Source organism: Elaeis guineensis, chromosome 7 (assembly GCF_000442705.2).
Source record: "Elaeis guineensis isolate ETL-2024a chromosome 7, EG11, whole genome shotgun sequence".
Classification (NCBI taxonomy): Eukaryota; Viridiplantae; Streptophyta; class Magnoliopsida; order Arecales; family Arecaceae; genus Elaeis; species Elaeis guineensis.
Genome location: NC_025999.2, coordinates 36,018,570 through 36,044,714, shown reverse-complemented (window position 1 = coordinate 36,044,714; position 26,145 = coordinate 36,018,570).

Sequence of the window (26,145 nt, the reverse complement as noted above, 5' to 3'; positions counted from 1 at the left end):
GGATCTGGGAGAAGCTTCCTATATCCTAGGATGAGGATCTATAAGGATAGATCTAAAAGGTTGCTTGGCTTATCCCAGTCCACGTACATTGATGCTATGCTGAAGAGGTTCAGCATGGAGAATTCCAAGAAAGACTATCTACCGATAGGCCATGAAATTTTTCTCTCGAAGAGGGATTGTCCGACAATACCTCAAGAGAGAGAGCGTATGGATAAAATTTTATATGCTTCGACAGTGGGATCTATCATGTACGTCATGACATGTACACGATCAGATGTGGCGTACTCACTAGGAGTAGTGAGTAGATACCAATCTGATCCAAGGGAGAATCATTGGAAAGTTATTAAAATCATCCTGAAGTATTTAAGAAATACTAAGGACCAGTGGCTTGTTTATGGTGAATCGAACTTGAGACTTATAGGGTTTACAGACTCTAGTTTCCAATCTGATCACGATGACAACAAGAGTGTGTCGGGATTTATATTTACCCTTAATGGTGGGGCTGTCTGTTGGAAAAGTTTCAAGCACAACTGTGGCTGATTCAGTTTGCGAGGCAGAGTATGTCGCTGCATCAGATGCTGCCAAAGAAGCAGTGTGGCTGAGGAAATTCATCACCGAGCTCAGAGTAGCACCCTCCCTTGTTGGTCCAGTTCTGCTCTACTGTGAAGCTCTGGAGCCATTGCTTAGGCGAAGGAACCGAAGGCACACCAGCGGACGAAGCATATTCTGTGCCGCTACCCTCTCATCTGGAAAATCATGGATCGAGGTGACGTCGACCTTCAGAAGATCGACAGGAAGGAGAACCTGGCTGACCCATTCACTAAAGCCATTACGGTGAAGGAGTTTGATGACTTCAAGTCGAAGATGGATATTAGATACTGCACCGATTGGCTTTAGGCCAAGTGGGAGATTGTTGGAAATAGTGTCCCAAAGCCAATCATCAGCCTGTTGACGGTTGTACTCTTTATTGTATTAGTACATAAATCATAAATAAATAAAAGTTATTTTGATATTTTTTCATCATAAATTATCATCTTCTAATGAACTCCTGTGTTGTGGTGAAGTCCTTAGGACTATTTAGACTCGACAAAGGAGGATTTATCATTTAGTCCTTAAACCTATTCGCGACCAAATGATACATTGTTACCAAGGACAACAATGTTTATCGAGCATAGGTCGTTGTGTGCCATATAAGTTGGTTGTCCTCTTAACCAAGGAGTGTGGAGACACTGGTATGGCATACAGATGAGATGTAAGGGTACATCTGCACTGAACGTGACCGACTCTGAAGCCTTTTCTGCTGTCAAAATTTGCTCTGATGGGATATGGGTATAACTATCCCTCTGACCTGAGACCGCCACAGTGACTTGCAAGCAATTCACTGCACTTAGGCACTGGACTACCTGAATTTCTAATTCAGTGACGGAAGGCTGCTGGGTGTAGTCAAGTACTTGACTTGTCAGTGCGTGTGTCAAGATGGGATTGACCACTCTAGTTCAGGAGCTGTGTACAGTCATATTTCAATTTAGCAAAACCTTGGCCAGGGTAGTCCTAGTGAGGAGTCACAGGACTGTTTGAGTTGAGCACGACTTGGATGATCTAATCAGGGTTGACAGTTTAACCTTGAGTCATCCTAAACACAGGGGTCAAAAGGGATGAATTATACAGTAATCATATTCACGTAGGTTCTGAGTGTTGTGATTGCGACTATTCGACCTATCGAACGTTGGGTACCATTGCTAGATGGTCACTTCGATTAGTACAGGAATTGGTTTCTGTGCTACCAGCTTAGGTTCGAACCTGCGGGGTCACACACATTAGAGGTTCCTATCTGATCTGATGGCTGATGAAGAGTCCTAATGTTTGTGGACTATGAGTCCTATGTGACTGGGACTCTGTGATCGAGAATCAGGATTCTCTGATCATGAGTCCCACATATTTTGGGTACCGGGGTCAAGAGTCCCACTAGTTTGGGACTCTTCGATCAAGGTTTCATATCGATGGACTTTGATACCCGATTGCCCATCAGATTTGGACTCAGTATTTATGAGAGATTTAATTAGTAATTTGATCATTAATTAACTCAATTTGATTGAGTAATTATTTTTGGATCAAGTCCAATTGAATTGGATTCAGTTGGGTTTGACCCGATTCGGTTAAGAGTTGACCTAATCGTCGAGATGGTTTGGTCCGTGATTTGATCAGGGGTTGGGCATAGTCAATTTTTGATTTGATTAGAATTTTATTGAGTCTAATTAAGTCTAATTAAGTTAGATTTAATTTAGTCTAATTGTGCTTAACCTATTTTGATTAGGTTGGTTCAATTAAGATTAAACCACAATTTGAATTTGAATCCCTGCGCCACTTCAATCTCTGCGCCCATTTGAATTCACGAGAAGAAACTTCTCATGAATTTTCTCTCACACAAAGCCCTTCCCACGCCCACTCTTGTGCACCAATCTTTGGATAAAATTGATTAGTTAGCCATTCAAATTCAAAGCGTGTTTGAATTTGAATGGATAACTTATCCCTTGCGCCTTCATGCTTATCCATCTTGTGCGCCACTTATCTTACACGAGAAAGAGTTTCTCATGAAACCTTTCCATGCACAAAGCAGCCACGCACCTTCTCTTCTCACGTCCAAGTGGATAGGGATGAGTTGGTTTGCATTTGAATTCAAATTTGATTTGAATTCAAATGTGTAACCACTTGTCTTTATCCTCTCACGCGGATAAGACACGTTCTACATTATTTTAAAAAATGAAAAAAATGGGGCATGCATAGAAATTTTTTGAGAGAGAAAGTGGGGTGAGAGGAACCCTTGTGTGCAAGTAGGAAGTCTAAAACTTTCGAGAGAAAAAGAAAGAAAAGAAAGAAAATTGGGCGCAGGGTTTTCAGTGTGTTCCCTAGGGTTTTAGCCTGGGGTTCGGGAAGTGAGAAGGTGAGCTACGAGTGTCGTGAGCCCACCAAATTTTAGGGAGAGATTCATCAACCTCTCAAGCACATTTGTTGATGATTCGAAGCATTCAAGAAGTCAGCAGACATCGATCGAAGGAGTTCGATCAGCATCGGCCGTTGAAAGGGCTTTACAACGAGCTAGCACTCGTGAGGAGCTGATCAGATCAGGAGCTTCATGTGGATGATCCATAGAGACCAGACATGCTATGTGGCTGTGTTGCGATGATCAAATCTTTTCGACGAGGATCAGATTGTGGAGATCGACTACCTGCATAAAGGTATTGTGTTCTAAACACAGAACAGTAAATTATTTACTGTTCGAATTTGAATTTCAAATTTAAATGCATGCATGCTATATATCATATTTAGATCTAGTGTAGGGTAAATACATATTAATTAATTAAATTAATTAATTATTTTCGCTGTAAAGTAGTGATTTTGAAAAAGTTTTAAAATTACCATTTTACCCCTGCACTCAAATTTTGCTTCACTTCAGCCACCTACCATGATGAGTGGGCCACGCGGTGGTTATAGATCGGCTAGAGGAGATCTGCAGTCATTATTGCACCGAACCTCATCGCTATTTAAATCCGCTCCCCTCCTTTAGGGATTTCACTTTGCCTGAGGTTTTCTTCGATCCTTCCTTCTTCCCGGGAGTTCTGTTCTTCTCCAGCATGTCCCTCTCAATTTTAGGCACTCCTCGAGTCGATCCTCATCACTCTTGCTGCCTTCCTGCATCTTTCGGATCAGTTTAGGTTAGTTCTGGCACCCCTCTCTTTTTGTTCTTCTTCCATTTTTTTATCCTTCATGTTTCTCCCATTCGATTTTCTGTGAGTGCCCTGTTTCTTATTTTTCCTGATTTTTTTGAGATTTTTGGTGTTTTTTTCTGGATCCAAAATGTCTTCCAGCACTTCTTCCTTTAGTAGTTCTAGGAGTTCGTCCATTCCAGCTCTCCAAAATCTTAGTTCTGTAGATGAACCTCGTCCGGTCTTTGTACCAACACCATTCCTAGCACTCTGACTTCGAACAAACTTTCATTGATCAGGATTCAATATGGGGTTCCTCCAGAGTATGAGTTTGAGCTTTCCGGGCCAACTGACTGGGCTAGCATCCTTCCTCTTGGCCACTTCTGCTTATATCAGGAAGCTTTCCGCATCAGACTTCGACTTTCGCTTCCATCTTTTTTCATGGCTCTATTTCTAAGCTGTGCCGATCTTCTTTCGTTGCAGATATGGACACAGACGCAGCTCGGATGTTAGCCAAGAGTCTCAAGGCCCATAAGAGGAAAGGTGCCGCAGCTTTTGGGTCGGCGAAGAAGGCGAGGGTAGAAGAGATAGATCCGACCGTGCTTCGCCTTGATCACCCGGAGCCCGCACTTGTGGTACATCTTCAACCATGAGTACTTTTCGATCCTGCGGAAAGGAGAAGCAGAAGGGGGACTGGAAGAAGAAGTTAAGTACTTAAAGCAATCCTCGATGATGGCTGGAATCGAGAGTTCGAAGTCTGAAGAAGTCGAGCTTCCTTAGAGCTTTTTTATCTTTTATTCTATGTATTCTTTCTTTTCTTGTTGCTCTTTTTTTTTTTTTTGACCTTCAAAGGCTTTGTAATGTGCACTTTACTAATGAAATGAAAAAAAAAATTCATTACCTTGTCTATTATTGTATTAAGTTGTCATTTACCGAACTTCTTTTATCTTCTGCCTTATTTGATGTTGACGTTGTTTGAAGATTTCTGGTCATCGCCGTATTGATTCGCCCTTAGGGACTGGACATTTTCGATAAGAGTTTTCTTCCTCGTTGAGACGAGATCCCTTGAGTCTTGGATATAGTTTATTTTTTTTTTTATCTCTGGTGTAGCTCGTCGCTTTTTCTTTTTTTTGTATTAGGGCGAGAGTTTTACTTCTGCTCCTAACAAAATTATAGGGGTGTAGAGGAGTTGTCGAGGGGCTTTTTCCTTCATTCGATCTCAAACGACCAGATCTTCATTTGTGTCAGGATGAGGTTCTCCTCCTGTTTCCGACACAATCAATTTCAGCTCATGTTAGGATGAGGTCTTCCTCCTATTCCTAACAGGGCTGTGGGAGCACATAAGGGCCGTTGCAAGGGCCTCTCCCTCCATCCGGTCTCTAAATAATCGAGCCTTCGACTTTGCTCATGTTAAGATGAGGTTCTCCTCCTATTTCTATCATGGCTATGGGGGCGCATAAGGGCCGTTGCAAGGGCCTCTCCCCCCATCCGGTCTCTAAATAATCGAGCCTTCGACTTTGCTCATGTTAGGATGAGGTTCTCCTCTTGTTCCTAACATAACTGTGGGGGTGCATAAGGGCCGTTGCAAGAGCCTCTCCCCCTATCCGATCTCTAAATAACTGAGCCTTCGACTTTGCTCATGTTAGGATGAGGTTCTCCTCCTATTCCTAACATGGCTGTGGGGTGCATAAGGACTGTTGCAAGGGCCTCTCCCCCCATTCGATCTCTAAATAATCGGGCCTTCGACTTTGCTCATGTTAGGATGAGGTTCTCCTCTTGTTCCTAACATGATTGTGGGGGCGCATAAGGGCCGTTGCAAGGGCCTCTCCCTCCATCTGGTCTCTAAATAACGGGGCCTTCGACTTTGCTCATGTTAGGACGAGGTTCTCCTCCTGTTCCTAACATGGCTGTGGGGGTGCATAAGGGCTGTTGCAAGGGCCTCTCCCCCCATCCGGTCTCTAAATAATCGGACCTTCATTTGTATCGGGATGAGATCCTCCTCTTGTTCCTGACACGCTTAGTTTTGATTATCTGAAGGAGCTACTCCCTATCGTTACAAGCTCATGTCAAAAAAAAAGATATGCGAATATGAAAGAAACTTTTATTTAAGGCAAAGTTATCAGTAATACATTCGTAGATTTTTCAAATTTCATGGTCATGAAAGGTCTGCTCCTCCGAGCTCTTTTAGATAGTATGTTCTGAGCCGAACCACCTCCCTGACTTCATACGGGCCTTCCCAATTAGGGGCGAGTTTTTCTTGATTCTGAGGTTGTGAGACAGCGGCTCGCCAAAGTACTAAGTCCCCCGCTCTGAAGGCCTTGCTCTTGACCTGGGAGTTGTAGTAGCAGGCCACTTTCTGCTTGTAGGTGGCCACCAAACTTGAGCTGTCTCCCATTTTTCTTCTAATAAATCGAGGTTGACCTTGAGATCCTGTGAGTTGTGTTGCTCGTCGAATACCACAACTCACACCGACAGAAGTTTGAGTTCGATTGAGATCATGACTTCTATTTCAAAGGCTAAGGCAAAGGGGGTCTCCCCTGTGGGTAGTCTTTGGGTAGTTCGGTATGCCCACAATACATGATAAAGCTCATCTGTCCATGTTCTCTTTGCTCTTTCAAGTCTTGCCTTGATTCCTTGCAATAGAGTCCTGTTAGTAACCTCAGCTTCGTCGTTTGCTTGCGGATGGGCTACTGACGTAAGTTATGGGAGATGTTTAAGTCCTCACAAAATTCAATAAATCTTGTTCCAGTAAATTATCGCCCATTATCAGTAATGAGAGTTCTGGATAAGCTGAACCTACAGACAATTGACTTCCAAACGAAGTCTTGCACCTTAGCTTCTGTGATTTTTGCCAAAGGTTCAGCTTCGACCCACTTGGTGAAGTAGTCAATTGCCACCAGGAGGAACTTTCGCTACCCGGATGCCATGAAAAAAGGTCCGAGGATATCCATCCCCCATTGTGCAAATGGCCATGGGGCACTCAAGGGTGTAAGTTCGGAGGCAGATTGCCTTTGGATATTTGTATATCTCTGACACTGATCACACCTTCTGACATATTCGATGGAGTCGTGGTACATGGTAGGCCAGTAATAGCCTTGTCGGAGCAGTTTGTGGGATAAAGATTTGGCCCTAGGTGACTTCCGCAGACTCCCTCATGTACCTCCCACAAGGCGAAGTCGGCTTCAGAAGGTCGGAGACATTTTAGGAGGGGCAAAGAGTATGACCTCTTGTACAGCTTGCCTTCATAAAGAATATATCGAGAGGCCTGGTTCCTATGCTTCCGAGCCTCTTTTGCATTAGGAGGAAGAACCCCATCCTTGAGGTATGCAACCAGTGGGTCAATCCAGCTGGGTTCATGGTTGATCTCCATCACAAGCTGCGGTTCTTCCATACTTGGGCACTTCAGAACTTCGAAAAAGACTTCCTTAGGCAGTTCAGTCGGAGATTGTATAGCCAACTTGGAGAAAAGGTCAGTCCTGATATTTTCTACTCTTGAAATCTGCTTGATGTCAAAGCTACCGACCGTTGGGATGATCTCTTTTACCTTTTCGAGATACTTGGCCATACTGTCCTCCCGAGCTTCATAGTTTCCGCTGACTTGTCCCACCACCAATTGGGAGTCACTGTAGACTTGGAGCCGATCCGCTTCTAACTCTTTGGCAATCCTCAGTCCTGCAATTAGAGCTTCATATTCTGCTCCATTATTTGTCACAGAAAATTTGAAGCGCAGCGCATACTCCACAATAATTTCTTCTGGATTGATCAAGATCAGGCTCGCGCCTGTGCTTGACATGTTGGAGGAACCATCCATGTAGAGGGCCTAAAAACCATCAGGGAGATCTGTTCTTTCTTCAGGGGAGTTCGGCTGGAGCCCTGAGTTGTCAGCTTCACCTCGTTCAAGTTCGGCCTCTTCCGAAATAGTGCACTCCACTATGAAGTCTGCTAATATCTAGGCTTTAATCGTCGATTGAGGTTGATAGTTGATGTCGAATTTCATGAGCTTGACTGTCCATTTTGCTATCCTTCTGGAAGCATCTGCTCGATGCAGAATCACCTTGATCGGCTAGTCGATGAGCAGTGTTATGGTGTGCCCTTGAAAGTAAGATCGGAGTCTTCGAGCTGCAATCAATAAGGCATAAGTTAGTTTCTCTAACTTTGTATATCTGGTTTCGGTGTCTCTTAATACTCGACTAATGTAGTAGATCGACCGTTGAATTTTGCTTCTTCCTTAACCAGAACTGCTGCGAGAGCCACAGGGGAGACCGCCAGGTACAGGAACTCCTCTCTAGATTCGGGCTTTACCAATAGCGGAGGTGAGCCGAGGTAGCTCTTTAATTCTTCAAATGCTTGCTGACATTCAGTGGTCTAACAGAAGTTCTTCGACTGCTTGAGGGTCTGAAAGAAAGGCAGGCATCATTCGACCGACCTTGAGACAAAGCGATTCAGAGCTGCTACTCTCTCAGTAAGGCACTGAACTTCCTTTATTGACTTCGGGGCGGTCATTTCCTGGATGGCATGAATCTTTTTCGGATTTGATTCGATCCCGGACCTCGATACCATGAAGCCCAAGAATTTTCTTGAGGTTACTCCAAAAGCGCACTTGGTCGGGTTCAGCTTCATCTTATATTTTTGGAGGGCGCTGAAGGTCTCCTCAAGGTCGGCGATGTGGTTCTTTATGGATTTGCTTTTTACAAGCATATCGTCCACGTAGACCTCCATGTTGTGGCTGATCTACTCTTTGAAGATCTTGTTCACCAGCCGTTGATAGGTTGCCCCTGTATTTTTTAGGTCAAAAGGCATGACCCTGTAACAATAAAGACCACTGTTAGTAATAAAAGTAATTTTTTCTTCATCCTCCGATGCCATCCTGATTTGATTGTAGCCGAAAAATGCATCCATGAAAGTGAGAAGCTCATGGCCCGAGGTTGCATTCACTAATTGGTCAATTCTGGGCAGAGGGTAACTGTCCTTCGGGCAGGCTTTGTTTAGCTTTTTGAAATCTATACACATCCTCCACTTGCCGTTCGCCTTCTTGACGAGAACTACATTGGAGACCCAGCTCGGATAGTTGACTTCTCTGATGTCAACTTCCTTAGCTATTGCCATTTGCCTTTCCGGTGTATGACTTCAGATTTTTTCCTTCATCGATCGATGTTTGGGATCAACAGCTAGGCGGTACTCCATGACTCCCGCATCAATTCCAGGCATGTCTGTCGAAATCCAAGCGAAAACATCCATATTTTTTTGTAGAAAATTGATGAGCTGTATCCATACCTCTTCTATTAGATTAGAGCTGATCTTCATCACGTGCTCCTCATTCCCATCATTCAAAGGAATTAAGACAAGATCTTCAATTGGCTCATCCTGTTCTTCAGCAAGGTCGTCATGGGTGTCCAATCCATCAACCGGATAGGGATCGGACTGACCATTTCTTTGTAGGGCTATATTATAGCAGTGTCTTGCCAAGACTTGATCTCCTCTGACCTCTTCGACCCCTTGGCTAGTAAGAAATTTCAACTTCAGATGGTAGGTCGATACCACAGCTCGAAGGGCATTGAGGCCAGGTCGGCCGAGTATTACGTTGTAGACAGATGGTGTTCTCACTACCAGAAAATCCACTTGTGCTCTTGATTGCTTCGGGTACCGACCTACAACTATGGTTAAAGTTATTACTCCTTCCACCGGCACAGCGTCGTCGGTGAACCCCACCAATGGGGAGCTTATTGGCCCTAATCGACCATCTGGAATGGATATTTTTGAGAATGCATCATAAAACAAAATATCGATCAAGCTTTCACTATCAACAAGAATGCGACGTACATCATAGTCAGCAATATTTAAAGAAACTACAACCGTATCATTGTGGAAAAATTGAATCTCCTTGGTATCTTCTTCAGTAAAGGTTATGGATTCTTCAATCCTCTGCCGCTTGGGTGGTTCGGCCGATCCACTGGCTGCTCCCCATCAGGATCCTCCAGAAATGGTGTTGATGATCCCGATTGGAGGCCGATCTTCAGACTGTTCTTCCCTCCTTGGCGGCTCTAGCTGTGGTAGGACCCTCGATCAATCTTCCCTACCCTTAGGCCGACGTCGGATGAATCTGTCAAGCCGACCTCATCTGATGAGCTCCTCGATCTCGTCTCAGAGCTGAATGTACTCCTTCGTGTCGTGGCCGTGGTCATGATGATAGAGGCAAAACTTGTTAGGGTTGCGCTTTTCAAGGTGTGTGCACATCCTTTCCAGCCTTGGCAGTTGTTCCCTAACCTTTATCAGCACTTGGACTTTTAGAGCATTGAGAGGGGTGTAGCTGTGGAACCTTCCTGAGGGAGAGCTCCACCGAACTCTGCAGTTTGGGCTTCTCTACCTATGAGCCCGGGGAGGAGTCTGGACATGCTTGTGTCTTGGGGGAGTTCAAGAACATGGCCGAGCTTCACTCGGCCCATTTCAGTTGTGGGCTTGCTGGAGTCACCCGCCTGCCGCTCCTTCACGGCCTCCTCATCCTTCAGCTTGAAGGCTTCCTCTACTCGGGCATATCCTTCGGCCCGAGCTAGCAGATCAGTGAAGTCCTTGGGATACTTCTTTTCCAGGGAAAATAGAAGATTATTTTTTTGAAGATCGCTCTTCAGGGCGGCCATTGCAACTGACTGGTCCAAGTTTCGGACCTCCAATGCGGCGGCGTTGAAATGGTTAACGTAAGTTCGGATGGATTCTCCCTCCTTTTGCTTGATGTTGATGAGGAACTCTGAACCTCTCCGAGGACGTCGGCTGCTGACAAAATGAGCAACAAACTGGTGGCTCATCTGATCAAAAGAGAAGATAGTACCCGACTTCAGTGTCGAGTACTAATTTCTTGCTGCTCCCTTCAAAGTAGATGGGAAAGCTCGGCACAGGATGGCGTCTGACGTGCCATGGAGCAGCATCATTGTCTGGAAGGCCTCCAGGTGGTCAACCGAATTCGAGGTCCTGTTGTAGCTCTCAAATTGGGGGAGCTTGAAGTTTGGCGGGATTGGTTCCTGCATAATCATTTGAGAGAAAGGAGGGTCAGTGCAAATATCTTCACCGTAAGTAGGGGGAGCATGGCGGAGCTCCTCGATCCACCGGTTCATCTCTTGGAACCTTTGATCCAGGAGATCTTCTCGACTACGAGTCTCGAGAGTCTTCTGGTAGAATGGAGGTAGGGACTCTCCGGGGGTGGAATCATGATCAGACGAAGGGCTCTCCGCCTTCTGCTTCTCCTTTCCAGGAAAGACAGGGTGACTAGCCTAAGTGGCCTGCCCGATCGTCAGATTCTGAAACTCCGACGATGCTCTTTCCAGCCGCACAGATGTCTGCGGCTGTTGCTGCTGCTGCTGCTGCTGCATGGCCTGCACTGCTTCGGTGAGACCTCTGACCTGCTGAACCAGCAAGTTGAACTGCTCCATACCGACTGCCGTTGCCGGAGGAGGAGCCTGGAAAACTTGAGACGAGGTCGGAGCTTGGGATCTCGCTGAGATTTGGCCACAGAGGTCGTGGATCGCCTGGTGGATGCCTTTCGAGGAGGCATCAGGTGGAGATCTGGTAGGAGAAGAAGAAAAAGATGTTGAAGAAGGTGGCCAGAGATAGTCCCGTTGAGTACTCCTTTAAGAACAAGGGTCTTGCGAAGACACAGGCCCTTTCTCTAGCGCCAATCCTGTTGGTGCAAAATTCTATCGACGCTGGAGAAGCTGGAGTCGAAGAGATCGCGTCCACCGTCGGGACCTGCAAGGAAAGTCTAAATCAGAGTTGGGGGTGCTCCGACAAGATCCTTCGATGCTCAAGTCAGTACTCTGCCTCAACAGAAATGGAGCACTCGAATGGAATTTTAGCAGAGTTTTGAAATAGAGTTTAGAGCTTAGAGAAGAACGTATTTTGGGATCCCTTTCTATAGACGGAGAGCATAACTGATTGACAGCAACGTCTGTAACTATCTAGTAGTGGGCCATTCGGGGCCACGCGGAGTTTGTTATGGAGAGTAGTGGTGTCAGGGGGCCGTTCAGGGCCATGTGAAGTTTGTTATGGAGAGTGGAGTGGTGTCCATTATCGTGACTTGCCAGAAGTGGTGGGGCCACGTGGAATCTGTTACAGAGAGTGGAGTAGGGTAGTGGCCATTGTCGCGACTTGCCAAAGAGTTCGGGCCTGACGGCTGAAGCTTGGCTGGGACGTCTGATGGAGCGGAATGGCTCTCTGTCTCAGCAATCTAAGAGAAGCTCGGATGTTTTCGAGGTTGCTGATGAGTTCACTGTTGTCAGGTGCCTTGGGCACTGATGCTGCAGGCGGAAGTCATCTACTGTGGAAGCTCAGACGGGACTTTCTATTGGTGAAGTCGGTAGGAGTCTGATTGCTAGAGAAGTCCGTCTGGGATTTGCCTGATGTAGAAGCTCGTCTGAGAATCGTCCGTCGGAGAGGTCCGATTTCATGAGGAATCTGGCAGAGGATCGACTCACAGTGGAGTTCGGATGGCGTTGTGGAGGTTCGTCCGTTGGAGGAGTCTTGAGAACACCGTGGAAGGTCGAACGTTGGAGGAGTCTGGGATTCAATTTTGTTGTAGAAGTTCGGACGGAGTCTGGCTCTTGTTGGAGTCTGGATGAAGTCCGATTATTGTAGAAGCTCGGACGAAGACCAGTTGTCGTGGAAGCTCGGATGGAGACTTCTTATTGTAGAAGTCTCACTACTGGAGAAGCTCAGTCATTGACGAGGTCCGGAAGAAGTTCGGAGTAGAGATCTGACTGGTGAGCCCGTCCGTTGTAGAAATTCATCTGGGATCCATCTGCTGTAGAAGTTCGGCTGGGATCCGACTCTTGTAGGAGCTCGGATGAAATCCAGAAGGTGGTCGATCACTGTAGAAACTTGGATGGCGTCTGGTTACTTTAGAAATCCTGCTGTTGGAGAAGCTCAGACATTGACGAAGTCCGAAAGAAGTTCGGAGTAAAGTCGCTCGTGATAGGAGGAAGTCTGGAAGAGATTCAGAGGGTAACCAATCACTATAGAAAGTCGGCTGATAATGAAGTTCAGAGAGCATTTGGAGCAGTCCAGTAGATAAATAGGAGAGCTCATTATTGGAGAAGTCCGGATGGCATTGTGGAAGCTCAGACGGTCGGGGGAGTTCAGAAAGATATCGCATAAGGTCGACAGCCGGAAGAGCCCAGAGAGGATCGGCCTTTTACGAACCTCCACTGAGGGTATTTTATACCCAACATTGACCATGTCGAATAATTACAATATAGAACCATCCGCTCCTGTCGAGCCTGTGAGATAAAAATAGGGTGGGCTATCAAATGTGTATGTACCGTGACGTGGCATTATTTTTTATTGAGGTATGATGTTTATAGCATCATCTTTAGGAACAAATAAGACGGGTTAACAAAATCACATTGACCCCTACGATTTATTTTTTTTAATAAGAAAAGTTGAATACATAAATTTTATGTAAGCGGTGTAAATCAAATTAGCTGCTGGGGCAGCACATTTTCCCATTGCGCAATACAATATACACTTCTATCAGGCAATCTATTCAAACTTTTGCCCTCCAATCGGGCTTTTCATTTTCTCATCTGGTGTTTTGAAGTTTTTCGGCCATGCAAAGCAAGAATGCCCATATCTTCTGTGATACCTCAGCCCATCAACTGAACATCAGAAAGTAGACCAAATAGACAAAAGCAGCAAGAAAAAGTAAAAAAGAAAAAATATATAATGGGAGTCCTCTTCTTATCAATTTTTCAGTGGGAATTCAAGGATTCCTGATGGCCCTCCTCATCCTATTTAAAGACCCCTAACTTCTCCCTCTGATCCCATATCAGAAGAGCCAAATTTTGGATGGAATCATTCTGGTGATTCCCGAGTCTATCCGATGATTTCCACCTCCATCATGGCAGCCATTCATCACAAAAAAAAACAAGGCAAAGCTCAAATCCTTTAATATATGCTCCTCCACACTCTTCTTAGCTCATGATTTCTGGTCGACTATTGCTGAATTTTCTTTGAGAATCAATTTTTTTGATTTCTTCCCTATTTTCTCAATATTTTTTTTGATTTTTTTGACAAAAGATGTCATCACCAGCTGGTTTTCTGGGGACCCTCAATTCAGCCACTGTGGCACGCATCACTGGCCATAATCACCGCAAGTGAGATGCCCTCCCTTGTTCCAGTAAAATAAGGAGCATGAGTCCTCTGTGGCATCAAGAAACTAGGGGAAGAAAAGGAAAAAAAAGAAAGGGAAGAGAAAAAAAAAGAAAAGGAAAAAAAAGAGAAAAAAGAGAAGAGAGTTTCTCTTTTCTCTCTCTTTCCTCTCTCTTCCTATTTTTTCTCTCCACTATCTCTCTCTAAAAGTTTTACTTTCTCATTCTAGTTTCTCTCTCTAAGATTAATTCAATAAAGTATTTTTTTAATAATTCTGATCTCATCCTAATGAAAAGAGTCTTGATCTATAATTGTCAGATAGTGTATCTGTGGAAAATTATGTCTTAAAATCAATCATACGATGATTCAGTTCATCTTTATATATAAATTATTAATTAATAAAAAAAATTATTCTGATATTTTTCATCATAAAGTTACATCTTCTTTGAACTCTTATGCTATGATGAAGTCTTTAGAACTATGTTAGTATATGATAAAGAGAGAATTTATCTTATAATTTTTAAACATGTTCACGATCAAATGATACATTATTACACGACGATGATGTTTTGAAAGAAAAATGGATAGTTCAAAGCATGTATTTTTAAATTTTACAGCAGAATAATAAAAGATTAAATACTTTAATCTTATAAATATGCCTTAGATCAAATCTAAACTACCATTAAAGATCTATGAAATAAAAAATTTACATATAAAATCTGATATAAAACAGAAAACAGCATCAATCACATCGATACCCTGAATCTGATCTAACCTTTAGATCATATTGGTTGAGTTCAGAACTCATCATCTTTTCATGGATCGATGATCTCCACTACTGATAGGTGTGGTACGAAGCTCTCGCTGATGCCGAGTAGCCACACAGGTCGTCCGACCTCTACAGATCATCCAATCGAAGCCCTGATCGGATCTTCCTTCGCGGGAGTGCTAGCTCGTGTCGAAAGCTCTGGATGGCTGATCTAAGCTCTTTTCTTTGGATCTCCAGACTCCTCCAGATCATAAGGTGAAGCTTTACAAGGAGGTGATGGTGTGGAAGATTGGACAAGACTCACTCTTATATTTTTTTCTCACAAAATCTAGAGTTGAAATCCTAGAACCCACAGCTCACGCCCGAGAGGAAGAGCACTTCCTCTGTTTCTCACACATGGAAGCCCAACCCACTCTCAACTTTTCACATCCCCACTCTCAGGTTTCTCACATCAAAAATCACTTTTTGATCTTGCACAAAATTGATCTCTTTTTAAGGTTGGCATCCCATGGAAGATAAGGATAAGAAAAAGATAGTTTTGGTTTAAATTCAAATGTTGGTTGATCCTTATCAATAATTCAAATTAAATTTGAATTAAATTTTGAATCAAATTTTATTTTTATCTAATGAACTCAGAGAGGGGTCGACCAACATCAGAATGGTATAAAAAATCTCATACAAAAATACTTTATGCTTGAAAAAATGTAGTGGCATGAAGAGGAGAGTTCAACTCAAATAAGACTCTAGATTTTCATTCAAATTCAAATCCATTTGAACTCAAATTTAAACCAACCAATTTTTAATTCAAAAAAAATTAGATGAGGATATAGAAAAGGCTACTGGGCATGAGAAAATTTATGTAAAAATATTTTTCACATGAAGAATAAGAGGGCACAGAGAAAGGAGGTGCAAGGGATTCAAATTTGAATTATTTTCTCATCCAGTTAGATTCTTAACCCAACCAAATTATGTTAAACCTAATTGGACCACTAAATCTAATCTAATTAGATAGCAAATAGCTTCAATTAAATTTTAATCAAATCAAAAATTAATTGAGCTCAAGTTCTGATCATATCAGGAATCGAACACCCTTAGCGATTAGATCATCTCATAACCTAATCGGGTCCAACCAAATTGAATCCAATTCAATTAGATTTGATCCAAAACTCAATACTCAATCAAAATAAGTTAATTAGAAATCTAATTACTAATCAATCCTTCTATAATTTATCAATAATTAATGAATTAATTTATTACAATTTTTGTATAGGATTAATCATCAATCGAATTGACTGTTTTATCCTAGAACGATTCTTAATCGTTGATCAGCCATATAATCAGTTAGAAACTTCTTTTAAGTGTGATCCCACAGATTCGAACCTAAGCTGGTAGTATAAGAATAATCTTTTTATACCAATCAAAGTGATCATCTAGCAATGACACTCGACATCCGGATAGGTCGAAAGATTGTAAAGCATCATTCAAGAACATACTGATATATAGTTACCGTATAGTTCATCCTTTTGATCCAAATGTTTAAGGTGACCTAGAGTTTAACTGTCAACCCTGATATGGTTATCCATATTATATTTTAATTTTTAAAATTCATCACATGGATTACCCTAGTCAAGGTTTTACTGAATTGAAATACACTGATGCATTAACTCCTACTTATTCAGAGGGATCAATTCTATCTTGACTCACACACCGACTTCGTAAGTATTTGACTATGCTCAAAATTTTTTATTATTGAATTAAAAATTTAGGTAGTCCGACACCAAAGCATGATGAGTTACTTGTAAGTCACCATAGTGATCTCAAGATGGAGGGACACTTGTACTCATATCCTTCGCGAGCTACTCTTGACAGCAGAGTGCTCAGCAATTGATCACGTTCAGTGAGATGTACTTCTACGTCTCACTTGCATGCCATATCAGTATCTCCACACTTCTTAGTTAAGAGGACAACCAACATACATGGCACACAATGACCTATACTTGATATAGCTATCATCCTAATAATAGTATATCATTTGATCGTGAACTTAAGATTTAAGGACTAAACGATATATCCTCATATATTGAATCAAATAGTCCTAAGGACTTCATCACATAACAAGAGTTCAAAATAAGATGTACACAGTGATGAAAAATTAAATAATATTTATTAATTCAATAATTTATATACAATTATAATAATAAGTTCAACCATCAACAAACTGATGATTGACTTTGAAATATAATTCTCAACAACTCCCACTTAGACTAAAGCCAATCGGTACAGTATTGATACCCATCTTTGATTTGTAGTCTTTGAACTCTTTGACATCGAGAGCTTTAGTAAATGGGTTGGTCAGGTTCTTCTTTCCATCGATCTTCTGAAGCTCGATGTCATCCCGATCCATGATCTTCCAGATCAGGTAATAGCGATGCAGAATGTGCTTGGTCCACTGATGTGACTTCAATTTTTTTGCTTGAGCAATGGTGCCAGTACTGTCGCAGTACAACAAGATGGGGTCATCAAGAGAGGATGCCACTCCGAGCTCAATGATGAACTTCTATAACCACACAGCTTTCTTTACAGTATCGGATGTCATGATATATTCTACCTCGTAAGTAGAGTTGGCCACAGTGTGCTTTTTGAAACTTTTTCAATGGATTGCTCCACCGTTCAGGGTATAAATATATCCCGACACACTCTTGCTGTCATCGTGATCTGACTGAAAATTAGAGTCTGTAAACTCCACAAGTTTTAAGTCAGATTCTCTATAGATAAGTCACTGATCCTTAGTCTTTTTTAAATACTTAAGGATGGTCTTTATGACCTTCCAGTGATTCTCACCTGGATCGGACTAGTATCTGCTAACTACTCCTAGTGAGTATGCCACGTTCGATCGTATACATGTCATGGCATACATAATAGATCTCATTATCAAAGCATATAGAATTTTACTTATATGATCTTTCTCTTGAAGAGTTGTCGGGCAATCACTCTTCAAGAAAAAAATTTCTTGATCTTTTAGAAGATAGTCTTTCTTGAAATTCTCCAATTGAACTTTTTCAGCACAGTATCAATGTACATCGACTGAGATAATCTAAGCAACATTTTAGATCTATCTCTATAGATCTTCATCCCAAGAATGAAGGATGCTTCTCCCAAATTCTTCATGGAGAACTGTGATAACAACCAGACTTTTATTCCCTGTAATGCAAGGATGTCATTTTGATTAAAAAAATATCATCGATATACAAAATAAGAAATATTATCATAGAGTTATTAATCCACTTGTATATGAAGGGTTCTTCTCTATTCTTAATGAAGCCATACGTTCGATCACTTTATCAAAATGCATATACCAACTTCGAGATGCCTGCTTAAGTCCATAGATGGACCTTTGAAGCTTGCACACCTTAGATTCATCTATGGATATGAAACTTTCAGGTTGTATCATATACACCTCTTCTTCTAGCTCTCTATTTAGGAAGGCTATTTTCACATCCATTTGTCAGACTTCATAGTCTAAATGTACTGCTATCGCAAGCATGATCTGAATAGACTTAAGCATTACCACAGAAAAAAATATCGCATCATAGTTAATACCATAACACTGACGATAATTTTTGGCAACCAGACGGGCTTTATAGGTCTCCACCTTTCCATCTGCATCACTCTTCCTTTTGAAGATCTACTTACACCCTATGAATTTTATCCCTTCAGGTGGGTCAACCAATGTCCATACATTCCTGACTTTCATAGACTCTATTTTGAATTTTATGGCTTTTAGCCACTCATCAGAGTCAAACCTCTGTATCGCATCTATATAGGGGATCGGATCCTTATTGTTCTCATCGAGTTCAACTGGATCTCCATCTCGAACTAAAAAACTGTAGTATCTATCTGGTTGACGTGGTACTCTACCGAATCTTCTTAAAGATGGTTCTACAATAGGTTTCGAATTTGATCTAATCAAGTTGACTCTATGGGTTTACTAGATTGTATCGGTTCTTCTATCAATCAAATTTTATCAAGTTCAATCTTTGAGGTATTAGTTTCTTTACTAAGAAACTTCTTTTCTAAAAAGACTACCTTATTACTGATGAACACCTTCTGTTCGTCAGCAAGGTAGAGGTAATATCTCTTGATCTCTTTTGGGTACCCTACAAATAGATACTTGTCAGATCTAGGTCCAAGTTGTCAATTTTTAAACATTTGATATAAGCCGGACATATCCAAACTCTACGGTGAGAGAGTGCTGGTTTATGCCCTGTCCACATCTCATGTGATGTTTTACTTAAAGACTTACTCGAATCTTTATTTATAATATAATAAGCTGACTCGAGTGTATATCCCCAAAAGGAGATCGATAGACTTGCAAAGTCCATCATGGATTGAACCATATCTAACAAGGTTCGATTCTTTTTTTTCAATATACCATTATGCTGTGGTGTTTCAGAAGAGATCCATTATGAGAGAATCTCATTCTCTTCTAAGTATATCAGAAACTCACTTGAGAGGTATTCTCCTCCTCGATCAGATCGAAGAGTTTTAATACTCTTTTTAGTTTATTTCTCTACTTCATTATGGAATTATTTAAATATTTCAAATGATTCTGACTTATGTGTCATTAAGTAGATGTGCCCATACCTCGATAGGTCATTTATAAATGTAATGAAATAATAATATCCATCTCTGGCACTAGTGTTCATCAGTCCATATACATCAGTATGTATCAGATCTAGAACTTCACTAGCTCACTCATTTTTTTCAGTAAAAGATGACTTAATCATTTTTCTAAGAAGACAAGACTCACAGGTTGGGAGTGATTCACAATCACTGACTTTGAAGATTTTCTCTTGTGTCAATCTGTTTATTCTATTTTTGTTAACATGACCTAACCTACAATGCCAAAGGTAGATATCGGAGATATCACTAATTTTAGGATGTTTGCTGGATATGTACATTACACTAACAGATTGTGACAATATTATAAATATCATTGTTTGGCTATCCATTTATCACATTAACACCATTTATAATAATATTAAAATTATTATTTTTTTATTAAAATTTTATAACCGTACATGACCAAAAAGTCTACAGAAATAATATTCAATAAAAAGAAAGGACAAAAGTGATATTCACTTAGAACAATTACATTAGACTTGAATACAAGCTTAATAGCCCCTAATGCTAGAATTGGAACTGATCTTCCATCTCCAACATTAAGGAACCTTTCATCTTCTTCAAATCTCCTACTGACCAGCAAACCCTGTAATGAATTGTAAATATTAAAAGAGCTTCTAGTATCTAATACCTAGATAGTAGAATCATAAATTGAGAGATTATAAGGTGTTATTATATAATTACCTTGTCCAACAATAACTTGCTTCTTTCTCGGCCTGTTCGGATCTAGGGAGGCAATGTATTGAGGATAATTTTTCTTCTAGTGCCTCTGCTTCTTGTAGTAGAAGTATTCTATCGACTCTGCTCAGACTTAGGTTTCATGGTCTGACAGGGCTTGGGTGCCCCAGCACTTTGCATCCTTTTCTTATTCTTCTTGTTCTTCTTTCCTTTCTTAAAGGGTCAACATCTAGAAGATGACCCTCCAACAATATTCACCAACTCATTGTGGAGCTGATGATCCTTCTCAAAGTTCTACAGCAACCCCAGCAAATTGTGGTAGTTGACTGTAGGCTTTGTCATTCAAAAATGAGTAAAGAAAGGGAGGTAGAACTTGGGTAGAGAGTTCAGAATAGCATCTTTCGCCAACTGCTCATGCGAAAAAAAGTCGAGCTTGCTTAGGCACTCAATCATCTTGATCATGTACAATACATGATCAGTGACTGATGCTCCTTCCTTCATTCGAGCGTTGAAGATGGCACAACTAGTCTTATGCCTCTCAATATCATCAGGTGTGCCAAAGGACTCGTTCAATATTTACAACATGTCCTATGGTAGAGCATTCTCGAAACAACAGCTGAACTCATCATTCATTACCACAAGCATAATACAACAAATCATAGTTCAATCATTGAGCCAATTCTGATAAGTGTCTCTGACCGTGCTACATACATTTGGAGCTGGCTCCTTGGATACCGAATCTGTGAACACATACAAGATCCATTCATGCTCTAAGATAATTTTGAGCTTTTGATACCAGCTATCAAAATTTGGTTCCATCAGTTTCTCACTATCTAATAGTGATCGGAGCGATAAGGTGGTGGCTATAACTATAAAAGAAAAATCAGAACCCAATTAGTATATGAATTGATTAAGCCTAAAGATATAGATTTTTGTCTAAAGATTCTTCTATTATTTTATTCAAATTGATAGCCTCTACCTTCAATTCGAATAATTACATTAATTTCTTAGTGGATACTAGAATCCACATGGACTGCACATGGGCCCGAGTGTGGCTCGGTCAACCCTTGTGCATCCATGGGTAGGTTCTTAATCAATTATTTCATCAAACAATTTTTAGTATTTAATTTTATCCCAAACACCTCTTCAATAGGTGTGTGGCGTTTCCACTAAAATTTTGGTTAGGTCCAACTATTAATATGTCGAAATTTAGTGCATCTAACAAACGAATGATCAGACTCGAGTGTGGCTTGGCCAACCTGACAATCACCAGAAAGATACAACTAAATCAACATATTATGAACGATAATTCCGACAGTCAGATGAGCACCAGACGTGTGGCACCTCCAATGATCATCTGAACTATTGGACTCATTATCACCCAACTTAATGGGAGGCTATGATCTAGTTATCACTATAAATATTTTATTTTTAGGGACTTAACAATTTTAGAGGATTTAATTGAAAGAATAATGCCCTACAAGCCAATCGCATGGGGATGTGATGGGACTTTTCTTTATTTTCTTCCTACTTATTTATATGACATTAGTTATTTTTATTTATGAGGTATTATATTTTATCATTTGCTGCATCATATATTTTATGATTATGATAAATCCCATAAATTAGGATAATAATTCTAAGACCATGATGAGATCATGTCAGTGAGATCTAAAATCTTGATAGCCCTAATCTAAAATATTTTCAGTTATTGCATTATCGAGTCAGGGATCGATGATATCGAAAAGACTGATACATCCTATGTATGCTTGATAGAGAGGGTGGTTGATCTCACAATCACTTGTGTGATGATACTAATATAAGGATGTAGGTGCTCATTAGAGAATTTCACTGAACTGACCCGCACGAAGAATATCTGATGGAGTCTTACAGCATGTCAATAGATGGTTCTTCAGTGGGAGTGGTGCATGTGATCCTTTGACCTGAGATCATCATGGTACCTTATGTACATGAATCCTTACTTTGGTTTATTCCCTAGCACACCACTTTTGAGATGTGTGTACGATATTCTAGGTATGGTGAAGTATGCATGAAGATTGTGAGTGGTCAACAAGAAATCGATCACTCCTTATAAGAGGAGAGAACATCCTATGCGATCTCAAAGGATGACGACTCTGAGAGTCTCTGGCCAAAGCAGGGATGAATAGCAAAAAAATTTCTACTGATTTATCAATCGAGTTATTATCATTAGATTAAGATACATATGGATAGGTATTTAGATTTGACATATTTTTATACCCATGGTCTTTTCGAGATGTTATGTGATCGAAAGATCGAATTGCACGATAACTCACCATGGAAGGATAATTTTGGTATTTCTATCAAATTTTAAATCTTTTAAGTAGTTATGACACATTGCTAGATGTCAATCTTGATTTGTGGACTCATCAAAATTAAAAGAGTTTAATTCAAAAATCAATTAAGAAGAGTCCTAGTTGATTGGGACTCTTGAGCTGATCTAATCCAATCGGATTAGGGTTACGTCAAGAGTCTTGACCTACTGCTGGCTAGATTTAGAATCCAATGGGTTACACATAATAAAAATTTGATCTTATTCCAATCTATTTGAATTTATTATAAATTTAATAGGTTAACTAAATTACTAGTACATGAATTAACTCAAGTTTTCAATTGGATTCAGTGCAAAGGTGTTTGTGCTAACCTTGACTTGTTGTCTTGACCTAATGTAATTGGGTTTGAACCATCTAATTTATTAGTTAGTTTATCTGATTTATATGAAAGAGTTTCATGTGAATAAAACTCCTCCACATCAAAAGCAATGCAAGAAAAAAATTGGCACGCCCCATTTATTTTGGCATTAAGAAGGAAGAGTCCTTCTTAACAGGGTATCTTAATTTCTTTCAAGTTCCATGCATTTTTCATTAATCCTCATGTCATGTGATGGTGCTTGGGATATGGGGCATTAAAGAGGAAGAGGATTCCTTCTCATGAAAGGGATTTACATGCCAAAAATTATTGGGATGCCACATTTATTTTGGTGTTGGAGAAGAGAAGTCCTTCTCTTTTACTTCTCTTAATTTTCTTACATGTTTCTACACATCCCATTATTTTGTGCACCATCAGATGGAGCCTTGGGATGTGGGATATGGAAGAGAAGCAAGAGTCCTTCTTTAGCAAGGATCTTGAATGCCAAAATAAATGGGACACTCCTTTTGTACGATGAGATATGGAAGAGTCCTTAATTTAATGGACTCTTGGTATTTCATGCGTTCTCCCTTTCCATGCGCCATATTATGGCATTCTAATTTTTTCTAGTAGAGGAAGAGTCCTTTTGCTTGTTAAAGACCTCTTATTTCATACCTTAACTCATGAGATTCCATGCTAAAAATTAATTTTAGCATGTAAGGGAGGTCGGATGCCAAGAGTTGGTGCCCCTTGGAATAATATGTGGCACCCCTTCATACCTTATATAAGGGGTGCCCCATATGGCTTAAAATCTAACCAAAAATTGTTTTGGATGTGGGATTATATAAAGAAGAGGTGAAAAAATTTGACGTGAAAAATACAATGAAGAGGGAAAAAAAATAGAAAGGAAAGGAAGAGAGAAAATAGAAAGCATGAGATGGTTGTTCAAAAATCAGATTGTTCATGTGTTGAACATAAAATCTGATTTGTATGTGGTGAGATCTTTTTAGAAAAGATTCTTAAAGAGATCTTAGTAGAGGTCATAAAGGTATACAAATTATGGTATGATCAGTTCTTATGAAGGACGATCGGCAGCGAGCATGCGAAGAAGGCTGCAGCACCATATCAGATTGGGAAGGGCCCTGATTAGTCCTGTGTGGATCACCGTTGGAGGGCTTCTACTTTGGAGTCTCATGGAGATATCAAAGTTATCAAATCGTGGTCTTCTCATTGGTATATGACTTTTAGTTTGCTCCTGATATGTATATTTTTGATCGTTTGATTGCAATCATCAAGGGATTCCTAGGGTTTTATGTTTCGACGTTCTTGTTTAATTGTTAAATATTGTTTTCAATTGTTGAATGTATGTTAAAATTTTTTAAATTTATATTTTACTGTATCACTAAAATTCAACAGTGGTATCAGAGCCACCCTTGATTGATTCAATCAAATTTTATATTATTTTTGTGATATGGATTAGATCCAGTTCAAACTATATCAAAATCAGATTTTCTTATTGATGTTTAATTGATGTTCTTGATGTATTTTTGTTAATAATAAATGTTAACAATTCATGATCGAACCTTGAAAATGAAATTTCATAGTCTATAGACTTATGTGACAAAGTTTAAATGAGATCCTATGATCTAATTTTTGATGGAATTGAAATCCAGTGTATGTAATGCGCAGTGCCTTGGAATGCTACATATGCATGTACATTACCAAGTCTTAGGATTCTTGCATTTGATGCATCTACCTAAGATCCAAGGGCCGACTACCATGTTATTGGGCACTTATCATTGTGGATCGACCATCTTGGTTATTGTCCGAGATATGTGTGGGGTCAGAAAATATTTGGTCATAGAAAGGATGCATCAGTATCGATGGATTGGTTTAACTATAATTTATTATTTTAATGTAATTAAAATTAATGATTATAAATTGAATCAAATTTATAGTTCTAATTTGATTAGAATTCATATTTAATTTAGGTTGATCAAATTATCATTTATCTAATTTGATTAGAATTTGAGTCATGATTGACTGAATCTATGCTAACCTAATTGGATTAGGGTTAATCTAAGAATTGGTCAACCTAACTTAAATGGATGATAAATAATTGACTTAAAATTGATATTTGGGTCAAGAGTTGAATTCAAATAAAAAATCCTAAGATGGGTCCTATGCCCATAAATTTAAACATCTTAATTGACATGTGTATGAATGATATCGCAATAAAAATAATATGAGTAGTTTGTTATGATATTTTATAACTATTATAAAATACATGTTGATTGGTTATGGACTATGGTACATGTTGAGAAATATGTACCAAAAGCTAATCGTCAAGCTGTTGATGGTTGAGCAACCAAGTATGGTAATTGATTTGTTAATAAATAAAATATATTTGGCATTTTCATCATAAGCTTTCATCTTCTAATGAACTCCATTGTTATGATGAAGTCTTTAGGACTATTTAGATTCGATAAAGAGAGAATTTATCAATTAGTCCTTAAAACTGTTCACAACCAAATGATAGGCTGTTAATAAGGACGACAGCTTCTATCGAGCATAAGTCGTTGTAGGCCATATGGATTGGTTGTCCTCTTAACCAAAGAGTATGGAGACACTGGTATGGCATACAAGTAAGATATAAGGGTACATCATCATTGAACATGACCAACTCCAAAGTATTTTGCTGTCGAGAATATCTCTGATGGGATATAGGTATAAGTGTCCCTTAGACCTGAGATCACCTCAGTGACTTGCAAGTAACTCACTGTGCTTTGGTACTGGACTAACTAAATTTTTAATTCAGTGATGGAAGGCTTCTGAGCATAGTCAAGTACTTGAAAAGTCAGAGTGTGATCGAGATGGGATTGACCACTCCAAGAGTTGGAAAAGAATGAGTCACTGTATTTCAATTTAGCAAAACCTTGGCCAGGGTAATCCATCAGATGGATTTGATATTTTGAAATACAATGTGGACAACCTAATCAGAGTTGATAGTTGAACTTTGAGGTATCCTATGATCATTTTGGTCAAGAAGATGAATTATATGAAAACTATATCCGCATGGGTTTTAAGGATGTTGTTCTACACATTCGACCTATCCGATCGTCGGATACCATTGCTAGATGGTCACTTCGATTGGTATAGAAATTTATTTCTATGCTACTGGCTTAGGTTTGGACCTATGAGGTCATACACATTAGAGTTTATGATCCGATCGGATGGTTGATCAATGATTAAGAATCATTCTAGGGTTAAATGATCAATACGATTGACATTTAACCTAGTGCAAGTGTTGTAGGAGGATCGATTCGCAATTCGATTGCTAATTGATTAATTTAATTAAGCCAATGGATTGAAATTAAGTCTAATTAAATATAATTTAATTAGATTTAATTTGGACTTGATTGGATCAAGTCCAATTGATTTATTGAATAAGCCAAGTGCAAAGAAAAAACTAGTCCTAGTTCAATTAGGACTCGGGTCAATCTAATTTCT